This window comes from Elephantulus edwardii, unplaced genomic scaffold (assembly GCF_000299155.1).
Source record: "Elephantulus edwardii isolate Elephantulus edwardi_28Jun2011 unplaced genomic scaffold, EleEdw1.0 scaffold00046, whole genome shotgun sequence".
Taxonomy (NCBI): Eukaryota; Metazoa; Chordata; class Mammalia; order Macroscelidea; family Macroscelididae; genus Elephantulus; species Elephantulus edwardii.
This window is the reverse complement of record NW_006399796.1, coordinates 11731361-11740781: the sequence shown is the minus strand read 5'-3', so window position 1 is coordinate 11740781 and position 9421 is coordinate 11731361. Positions and strand designations below refer to the sequence as shown.

At 38.3% G+C, this 9421-nt stretch overlaps 1 pseudogene; it reads left to right on the top strand.

The window, feature by feature from the left end:
* Positions 1 to 9421, top strand: part of LOC102843105 — a 124300-nt pseudogene that overhangs the window by 113022 nt on the left and 1857 nt on the right.

The following is a 9421-nucleotide window of genomic DNA, read 5'->3' as shown; positions in this document are numbered from 1 at the left end:
AAAAATAATCTCACTTCTTGGCAATGGTTCTTTTTGGATCCCATCGTCATCTACACTCCATGCTGATGCATGTTAAGACTGTTGACTTTTTGTACTAAGATGGACATATTGATTGCAAACAAGTTCTACTTCCTTATTGCAGGACATTCTTATGTTCTATTTTCCTTTTCTTAAAACTTATGTTTAAGAACGTGAATCTTAAAAAATCTATACTACCATAAATTATCACAGTTTCTATTTGAAAAGTACGGTGAAGGTGTGGTCTCAAACATGGACATTCTTAAATTTTTATCAGTTTGAATAAAATTTAAAAATAAATTAAAAACAAAAGAAGCTTACATCAACTACAGTTATATGCATTTGTTATTTCTTCATTTGAAACATCTACTAATTTAGACATTTGATAAAATGGCACTTGGATTTTCATGTCAAAAAAACCTTATTTACACAATTTCCTTGACTTAGTAGTAAGTATTTAGTGCTAGAAAATGAAATATGGCCATTTAAATGTTCTGCCTGACCTAGACAAACAAAACAATTCTAACCCCAAAGTAATCATTGTTGCAAGGCTCATGTTTTTGTATACTTAGTCAAAGAAATGTGTACTGAGACTTGATGGCTTTTGTGTTTACAAGGTCTTTTCTTCCTTTTCTCTGAGTCCTGCAGAGCAGACCCTAACCTCTTTGAAGTCTGGGTAACCCTGGAATAAGATCAAATGCATATATGCATGTCTGGACAGCCTTTTTGGTGAAAGTGTGCCTGATAAAACAAGCTCCCATTCGATCATTTCTGCATATATTTTTCAGTGACATTTCTTTTATTCTTTACATTGTGTTACTATTTTTATTATTTTGGTTTTCATTTTTCTGTTCCCATAAATCTAGTCTTACATATATTCTTTAGAGTATCTGTTGACCATCTGGACTCAAGATCAATTTTTGTGTATGCATCTTTTTTTAAAAAAATTATAATTTATTTATACCATTATTCACTTTTGTACAATCATTCATATACATTTTTTATAAATGTGTATTATGTTTTATAGAATTAGTTACTATTGATGTATTGTTTTTTAAAGATTTTTGTTTAAATATTACTCAAGGGAGGTATTTACTACTGTATGAGCAAACTTACTATTTAGATAAAGGTTACTTACTATTGACTTAAGGGTATAGTACTGAGATAAATATGGGTGTAAGTATGTCAGTTTAGAAACCATTTCTTTCATTTACCTTTTTTTTCATACTGACCATTCTTTTCTGGTAATATTTCATACACATTTAAATATTAAAATGAAATGTTGTAGTTGTTATGTGCCGTCGAGTCTCCTGCGACTCATAGCGACCCTATGTACAACAGCCCTAAACTCCACTCTGTCCTGTGCCAATCGCACTGTCTCCAACACTCCCATCCCAATTATCCCAGTCACTGAATCAATCCACCTCATAGAGGGCCTTCCTCTCCTGCGCCGTCCCTCCACCCTCCCAAGCATGATGTCCCTCTCTAAGGACCCGTCTCTCCTCACAACATGTCCAAAGTATGTTAGACGGAGCCTCAGAATCCTTGCCTCCAAGGAGCCACCCGGTTTAACCCTTTCCAGGACAAATCTGTTTGTTTTCCTAGCAGTCCATGGTATTCTCAATACTCTTCTCCAGCACCACAGCTCAAAGGCATCAATTCTCCTTCTATCCTCCTTGGTCATTGTCCAACTCTCTGATGCATAACAAGTGATTGTGAAGACCATGGCCTGTATCAGATGCACCTTAGTCTCCAAAGAGACACCATTGCTCTTCAGCACTTTGGAGAGGTCCCTAAAATGAAATGTAGTGATGAATAAAATAAATTACAGCAGAGGGTAAAGAAAACAAATCTGTAAGAACATTTTTTCATACCCAGGAATATGAACAAAAGAACAAATTCAGAAGACAGAGCAAAGATGAACATTGACTTACGTAAAAGTAGCCCATGAAAGACTCTTTGAGAAGGTATCACCTGAATGGAGTCCATAAAAAGCCAGCCACTTGGAGGTGCAGGCCTAAGAAAAAGTGAATGCAGGGATCCTAAGGGTGGGAAGCTTGGGCTTGACCTACTAATGATTGCTTTATGTGCCTTCTTTACCATACTAGAAAAGAAAGGGTCATGGCATCTACGAGACAACCAGTATGCACTTATAAGAAACAGTGATAATGTTATTATTAACATCAAAATTTTCTAAATGCTTTGCTTATACTAAGCTCTTTAATCCTCATACGAGCTCTGCACAAGAGAGGAAGAATTTGAGGTTCAAAGCACAGCTGCTATATCAAAGTGGCTGATCTGGAATTTGAAACTTGACATTTTGACAATTAACTATGCCCCAGTTGACTATCCTACTGTTGCAGTTACAGCTACAATAGATTGATGATTCTACTAGGCTACTACAAAGAACATTTGTTTAATGGCACTATTTATGTTAAAAAAAAGAAAATAAATTTTTAAAAAGACACTCAAATTATTGCTGTCAATTCAGATCCAACTCATAGCTGACCCTCTGGCGTGTTTCCGAGGCTGTAAAGCATCACCTGGGAGGTGATTGTCCGCCTATCTTCCTCGATGCAACATTTGGGCTAGCAGTATAACTTTACAGACCATCCCTCGGTTTCTAAAAAAGGGTAGGGCGGGATTGGCGTGAGTCCAGGTCATCTAAGTGTATTGCAATATTCAAGGATCTAGAAAAATAAAAATTGGTAAAGGCATTTCATCAGTAATTATTTAAAAAAAAGATGCAAATGATGAAAAGTTGAGTTGCTTAGACATTTATAATTAACTGTAGGTGCCCTACTGACACGGGCTGTTCTGGGGGGTCGTGTCATGAAGATCTAACACAGCCACAGCAGCAAAACCTGCACATTGTGTAGAGATCATCTTACTACACAAAAAAAGTCAGAGTTGCCCCTTAAAATGATGGTGATTGTGGCAATTCTGAGTGACTGCATGTGCAGATTATGGATTCATTGCTTATAACTTCTACTAGTGGTCTTAATACCATAATTAATTAATTGTCCTTTTGTGCCTGCCCTACATTACTCAGTGTAATTTGTTCTAGCTTCATCCACATTGTGCAACACTTTGTTAATTCTTGCTCATATTTTACTGTGTGAAGATACCACAGTTTCTTTAGTCATTAGTCCATTGATGGGCACTTGGGTTGTTTCCAACTCTTTGCTATTATATGTAACACTGCAAATAAATATGGATGTGAGTATATCAGTTTAGATATAATGTCTTTCATTTTGCATTTTTTTCCTCCCATACTGACCATTCTTTTCTAGTAAGATTTCTTGCATATGTCTAAATTTTAAAATATTCTGCCATGTCAGATCTGCTAGATTATTTCCTTCTCAGACCTTCACAGTCGCAAGTTACCCAAAACAAAAAAATCTGTTGTCTGAATCTGAATCAGTCAGGTGGTCATTCATTGTGCTGTCACCATAAAGTCAATCTGCAAGTTATATGTCAAAGGCCACCTGTTTCCTTTTTCATATATTTATATAATGGTTTAAAGGTAGAAAATATTAGATCTGAAAAGATGTATTCAAGTGCTATTATACCAAGCCTCACTTGGTCAAGCTCCTGTTTATTGTCATGTATTAGGTGCTTAATACTGAATCTATCAGCTCCTTCCATCTTTCTATATAACTTTATTCCACTAAGTTTCAGTCCAGGAAAAACCGATATAAATTTTCATTAAAGAAAACACTATATTATGACAGCACTAAATGAATGATTTGTGATCACTTTTAAAAGGCTCGATTTATTTCCTGCACTTGGGAGGCACTATGTTGTAAAAATATTTTCACTAACAAGTACGAAATATTGCAATATAGGTTTTTACACGTACAGTATGTAACTATATCTATATATATGCATTTTACTCTTTGTATACCTTGAGTTCACGTGCACATCTATAATGGGTCCTGCAGGTTAATTTCTTAGTCATATTTACTTCTTAATAAAAAGAAAAAGAAAAACAAATTGGCTAAGCAGCCTAGATGAACATCAGATTTATCATCACTGAGGACAATATTTTCCTGAAATGATTCACCGCCTCGCCTTCCTGCAGGAGACTTTTCTCCACACATTGACATAGTGAAATGTCACGGATGTAAAGGCTATTCCGCTTAGCCTTGAGCAAACACAGATGGTGAACTGTGCATATGCAGAGTTCTTTTTCCTTCTAGAAGACCTGGTTTTTATGCATGTGTTGTTGGAGCTAAGCTAAATCTAGAGAGTTGCTGCATGATAAGAGCTTAGTTTGAAAACATGTTGTGCAAGTGAATTACTTGAATAACAAAATCCCTGGCAGAGTGTCTCCGAGCTAACTGCATTTGCACTCTGCAAGGAGATCAATGTTTCCTCTCATTGATTTTCCTCAGTTGCAGAGCCAGGATTATGCACATTGTGAAGCTATATTCCCAGATTCATCCAATCTGATTTTCTCGCCAGCACTAAAAAGGCATAGCGCTCAACTGTAAACTGGAGGTTATGAAAGTATAACAGTATCAAATTTGTACTTCTGCTACGTCTGCATGCTAAACAGCAACCCAATAATGTATTCTTGGTATAATGCAAGGGCTTCATGGTATAAGACACAGCCTGTTTACGTGCAGCTTCTAAATCAACGGCAGGGATGCCAAAGAGAAATCTGAGGTGTGCCGCATGTGTTTATATAGCTCCCAAGATATTTTCAAATGGACTAGAGCTCCCTTCCTGGTAGACTTGAAATACAAAATAAGATCGCTTTCCTAAATTCAGGGATTGACTGTTGAATTCCCGAGTTTGGCAATGTCTGAAAATTTAAAACTGATAAAGGTGGGTGATTGGAAGGCTGAGCATTGGGTATTCTAATGATGTGCAGATTTCATCTACAGCCAGCACAAACACTTCCACTAAATCCATGGACGTTATATGTGGTTTGGTTTAGTTTGCAGTCACGACAAACAGCAAGATGAAAACTGTGGAGAAAGATGACTTCAGTTCTGCCAAATTTCCTTTTATGCATAACACTAATAATGTATCAGAGAGGGAGTATAGCTTCTACACTCATTTTCCCCTTCCTTGTTTGTTTGTTTTTAGAAGAGAGGAGGTGAGCATCATATTACTTGTTGTTTGTGTGTGCCATGGAACTGACCCTCCAGCAGGTTTACAGAGGCAATAAATCACACAGGAGGAGATTGCCCATCCTTCTTGCATGGAGCAACTGATAGACTTGAACTGCGTGTTTTTGGGATTACAACACAGCTTCTTACCATGAGGCCACCAGAGCTTTCTTCACATGCTAACTAAGACTTCATATTCACTTTGGGGGGAAAAGAAATCAAGTTAAATAAACTATTTCCTATCAAGTCTAAATGAGTGGTTGTTATTATGATTACACAGCTGTTTAACTTCCAAACAGAATTTGCTCAGAATCTAGACTCACCATCACCATACTCCATTATTAAATAGTGATGTCCATAGCTCATTCTGTGTATACTGGGGACCAGGAAGCTCCTCCAACGTGCACCACCAAAAGCAGCTTTCTCTAAATAAACAAAATCCGGGGACCAATGAGGGAGGCTTCTACAAGAAAGAGCTTTGGGTAGATCCAGATACAGGATTAACAGTTTCCTCATCCCAGACTTAACATGTAAACTGACCTAACAGAACTACTCTCCCAGCTAAGAAATATAAACAATGTTCTGCATTACCTAATCTGTGGACATTCTCCAAGTAAAAGATTAACCAAGTTGTGATTGAAGGGTTGGGAAAACTAGATTCTCTTTTCTGAACATAAAAATGTAAGCCAAAGACCTTTCCTCTTCCTTTGAATGCAACCATGTAGATTTGCTAAAAATTAAAGACTATCCCCCCCCAATATAAGTATAAGCAAGATCAACTCATTTAGTCTTACCTACAAAAAACTAACAGTCATCTTTTCTTTAGCTTTTGTACATCTAGCCTGTAAAAACAAAATCAGGTTTATCCTTGTAGACATTGGTCACTAAACATAATATTTTTTCCATTTCTTGCTAACTTAATTGCTTTTTCCAGGTGTCACTGATAACTTTGCTTCTCTATGATTTGGCATTAATTGTACTAATGTTTATGTGATCAGGGTTCTAATTATGTGATTGCAATCGGTGGCACAAACAGTTAAGCACTTACTATATTAGTGCAAAGTCTGAACCTGCCTAGAGTCACCTTGGAAAATAATTTAGTCATTCTACTTCTGAAAGGTCACTGCCGTAAAAGCTCTATGAAGCTCCTTTTTGGGCATCTGGACAAGGTCACTGTCAGACAGTATGGACTCAACAGCAGTCATCCTCAACAACAAAGGGTAACATTCTTGGGAATGTAAAGTATTCTGGAAAGCAGTTTGATATTTCCTTGAAAAGTTGGAAATAGAACTATCATTTGATTCAGCAACCCCACAACTAGCTATAGGGATGCTGGTGGCTTAATGATAAGGAGTTGCACTGCTAACCCAAAGGCACAAAGGTCAAATCCACCAGCTGCAGGAAGATGAGCAATCTTCTTTCATGTGGTTAACTGACCCTAAAAACCCAGTGAATTGAGGAAGATATTCAAATGGACAACAAACACGTGAGGAAATGCTCCAAATCACGTACAATAAAAGAAAGTTGCAAATCAAAATGACAGTGAGATACCATCTCACTCCAGTAACAGTGGCAAAGTTTAACAGGAGAGTAAGTCATAAATGTTAGAGAGAATGTGGCAAGGAGGGAACTCTTATACACTGTGGAATTGTACAATGGTACAACCACTCTGGAAGGCAGTGTGATATTTTCTCAAAAAGCTGAACATAGAAAGTCCATATGACTCAGCTATTCCATTACTTGGAATATACCCCAAGAAAATTAGAACTGAGGCTCAAACAGAAACATGTACACCAATATTCATAGCAGCATTATTCACCATCACAAGAACATACAAACAGCCCAGATGTCCAACCAGAAACAAATGGATTGAGAAGTTGTGGTATATTCATACAATGGAATACTATGCAGCACACAGGAGCAATGGTTTTGTAAATTACTAACTTGGAAAGGACTGGAGAGCATTATGCTGAATGAACTATCTCAGTCCCACAAGGACAAACACTATATAAAACCATGGTTGTAGATTGAGTATGAGGATCCAAGGCAGGGGTGGGGAGTGGAAATAGAGGGAAGGGGATGGGAGGTAGGGTGTCATAGAATTGAGATTGTTAACAACTTCAGCTTGTTTGGTTACACAATCAACACTCCTGGCACCAGCAGTCAGGAAATTAAAAGATGAATTGCATTGAGAAAGTCTGCTTTCAGGGGCCTCTCTAGAATACTGGAGAGCATTGTCAGTCTGAAGACTAGGGTACGCCTGATCCAACCCACGGTCTTCACAATTATTTGCTATGTATCAGAGAGCTGTACAATAATGAAGGATAATAGAAAAAGGATCAATGCCTTTGAACTGTGATGCTGAAGAAGAGTATTGAACATACTGTGGACCGCTAGGATAACAAATAAGTCTGTCTTGGAGAGGGTGAAACCAAGCTGCCTCCTGGAGGCAAGAATTTTGAAGCTCTGTCTCACATACACTGGGCACATAGCCGGGAAGGACTGGTCCTTAGAGAAGGACATCATACTTGGAAGACTGGAGGGACAGCACAGAAAAGGACTATCTAGGAGATGGTTTGACTCAGTAACTGGAAAAATGGTATTAGTTCTATCAGAGATGATGAGATTGGCTCAAGATAGGGAAGGTTTCAGAGCTAGTGTACATATAGGGTTGCTATAAGTTAAAGGTTACTCAATGGCACATAATAATGACAACAACATGCAACTTTGATGAATGATAAAGAATTCTTGATATGCTGTAACATGCATGAATCTAGAGATAGCTTAGTGAAATAAGTCAATCACAAAAGGACTAATATAATAAATACCACAATTTTTAAGGATTGAAGCTCAACCTCAAGAAAACAAAGATTCTCACTATTGGGCCAATTGGCAGAATCACGATGGATGATGAAGAGATTGAGATTGTTGACAGCTTCAGTTTGCTTTGCTCTATAATCAACACTCTTGGTACAAGCAGCCAGTAAATTTAAAGACTAATTGTAGTGGGAAAGTCTGCGGTCAGAGACCTGAGGAGCAACGATGTCAGTCTGGAGACTAAGGTGTGCCTGATACAGGCCATGGTCTTTGCAATTACTTGCTATGCATCAGAGAGCTGGACGATGATTAGGGATGATAGAAGGAGAGTTGAAGCCTTTGAGCTGTGGTGCTGAAGCAGAGTATTGTATATACCACGGATTCCTAGGAGAACAAATAAGTTTGTCCTGGAGAGGGTGAAGCCAAGCTGCTCCTTGGAGGTAAGGATTCTGAAACTCCATCTGACATACTTTGGACATGTTGCAAGGTGGGATCAGTTCTTGTAGAGGGACATCATACTCGAGAGCGTGGAGGGACGGTACAGGAGAGAAAGACCCTTGAAGAGATGGATTGATTCTGTCCCTGGGGTAATGAAGATGGATGTGTTGGGATCAAATAAGATTGGCAAGGGATAGAACAGGGTTTAGGGCTGTTGTACATAGGGTCACTATGAGTCGCAAGCTACTCGATGTCACATAACAACAATATTTTTAAGGATGGAAGATGAAGAATTAATACTTTTGAGTTGTGGTGTTGAAGAAGACGACTGAATATTCCATGGACTGCCAAGAGAACAAATAGAGATGTCTTATGAAAGTGTAGCCAAAATGCTCCTTGGAGGCAAGGATGACAAAGCTTTGTCTCACATCCTTGTAGAAGGTGGAATGTTGCTAGGGGAGCTTATTCCTTGGAAAGGAATATCATGCTTGAAAATGCTGGAGAATGAGAAGATGATCTGTAAAGAGATGGATTGATACCATGACAGCAGCAATGGACTCAAGTGTGTGATGTGGATGAGAAAGGACAAAACCGAGTCCTAACAACACCTAACAACACCTAACAACACCTAACAATAGTAAGGTCTTGCACTGGGAAAGTCTGCAATTAAGGACCTCCCCAAATTATTGCGGAATGATGATGTCATTTTTAGGACTAAGGTGTAATTCAGGCCATGGTCTTTTCAATCACTTGCTGTGCATATGACAGCTGAACAATGAGTAGGGATGACAGAAGAAGAATTGATGCCTCTGAGTTGTGGTGTTGGAGAAGAACACTGAACATTACATGGATGGCCAAAAGAAACAAATAAATATGTCTTGGAGAAGGTACAGCCAGACCGCACTTTGGAGAAAAGGATGTTGAGGCTTCACCTCACATACTTTGACCATGTTGCTAGGTGGGGCTGTTCCTTGAAGAAGGACATAATGGTTGGAAGGGTGGAGGGTCAGAAAAAGAGAGGAACCCCC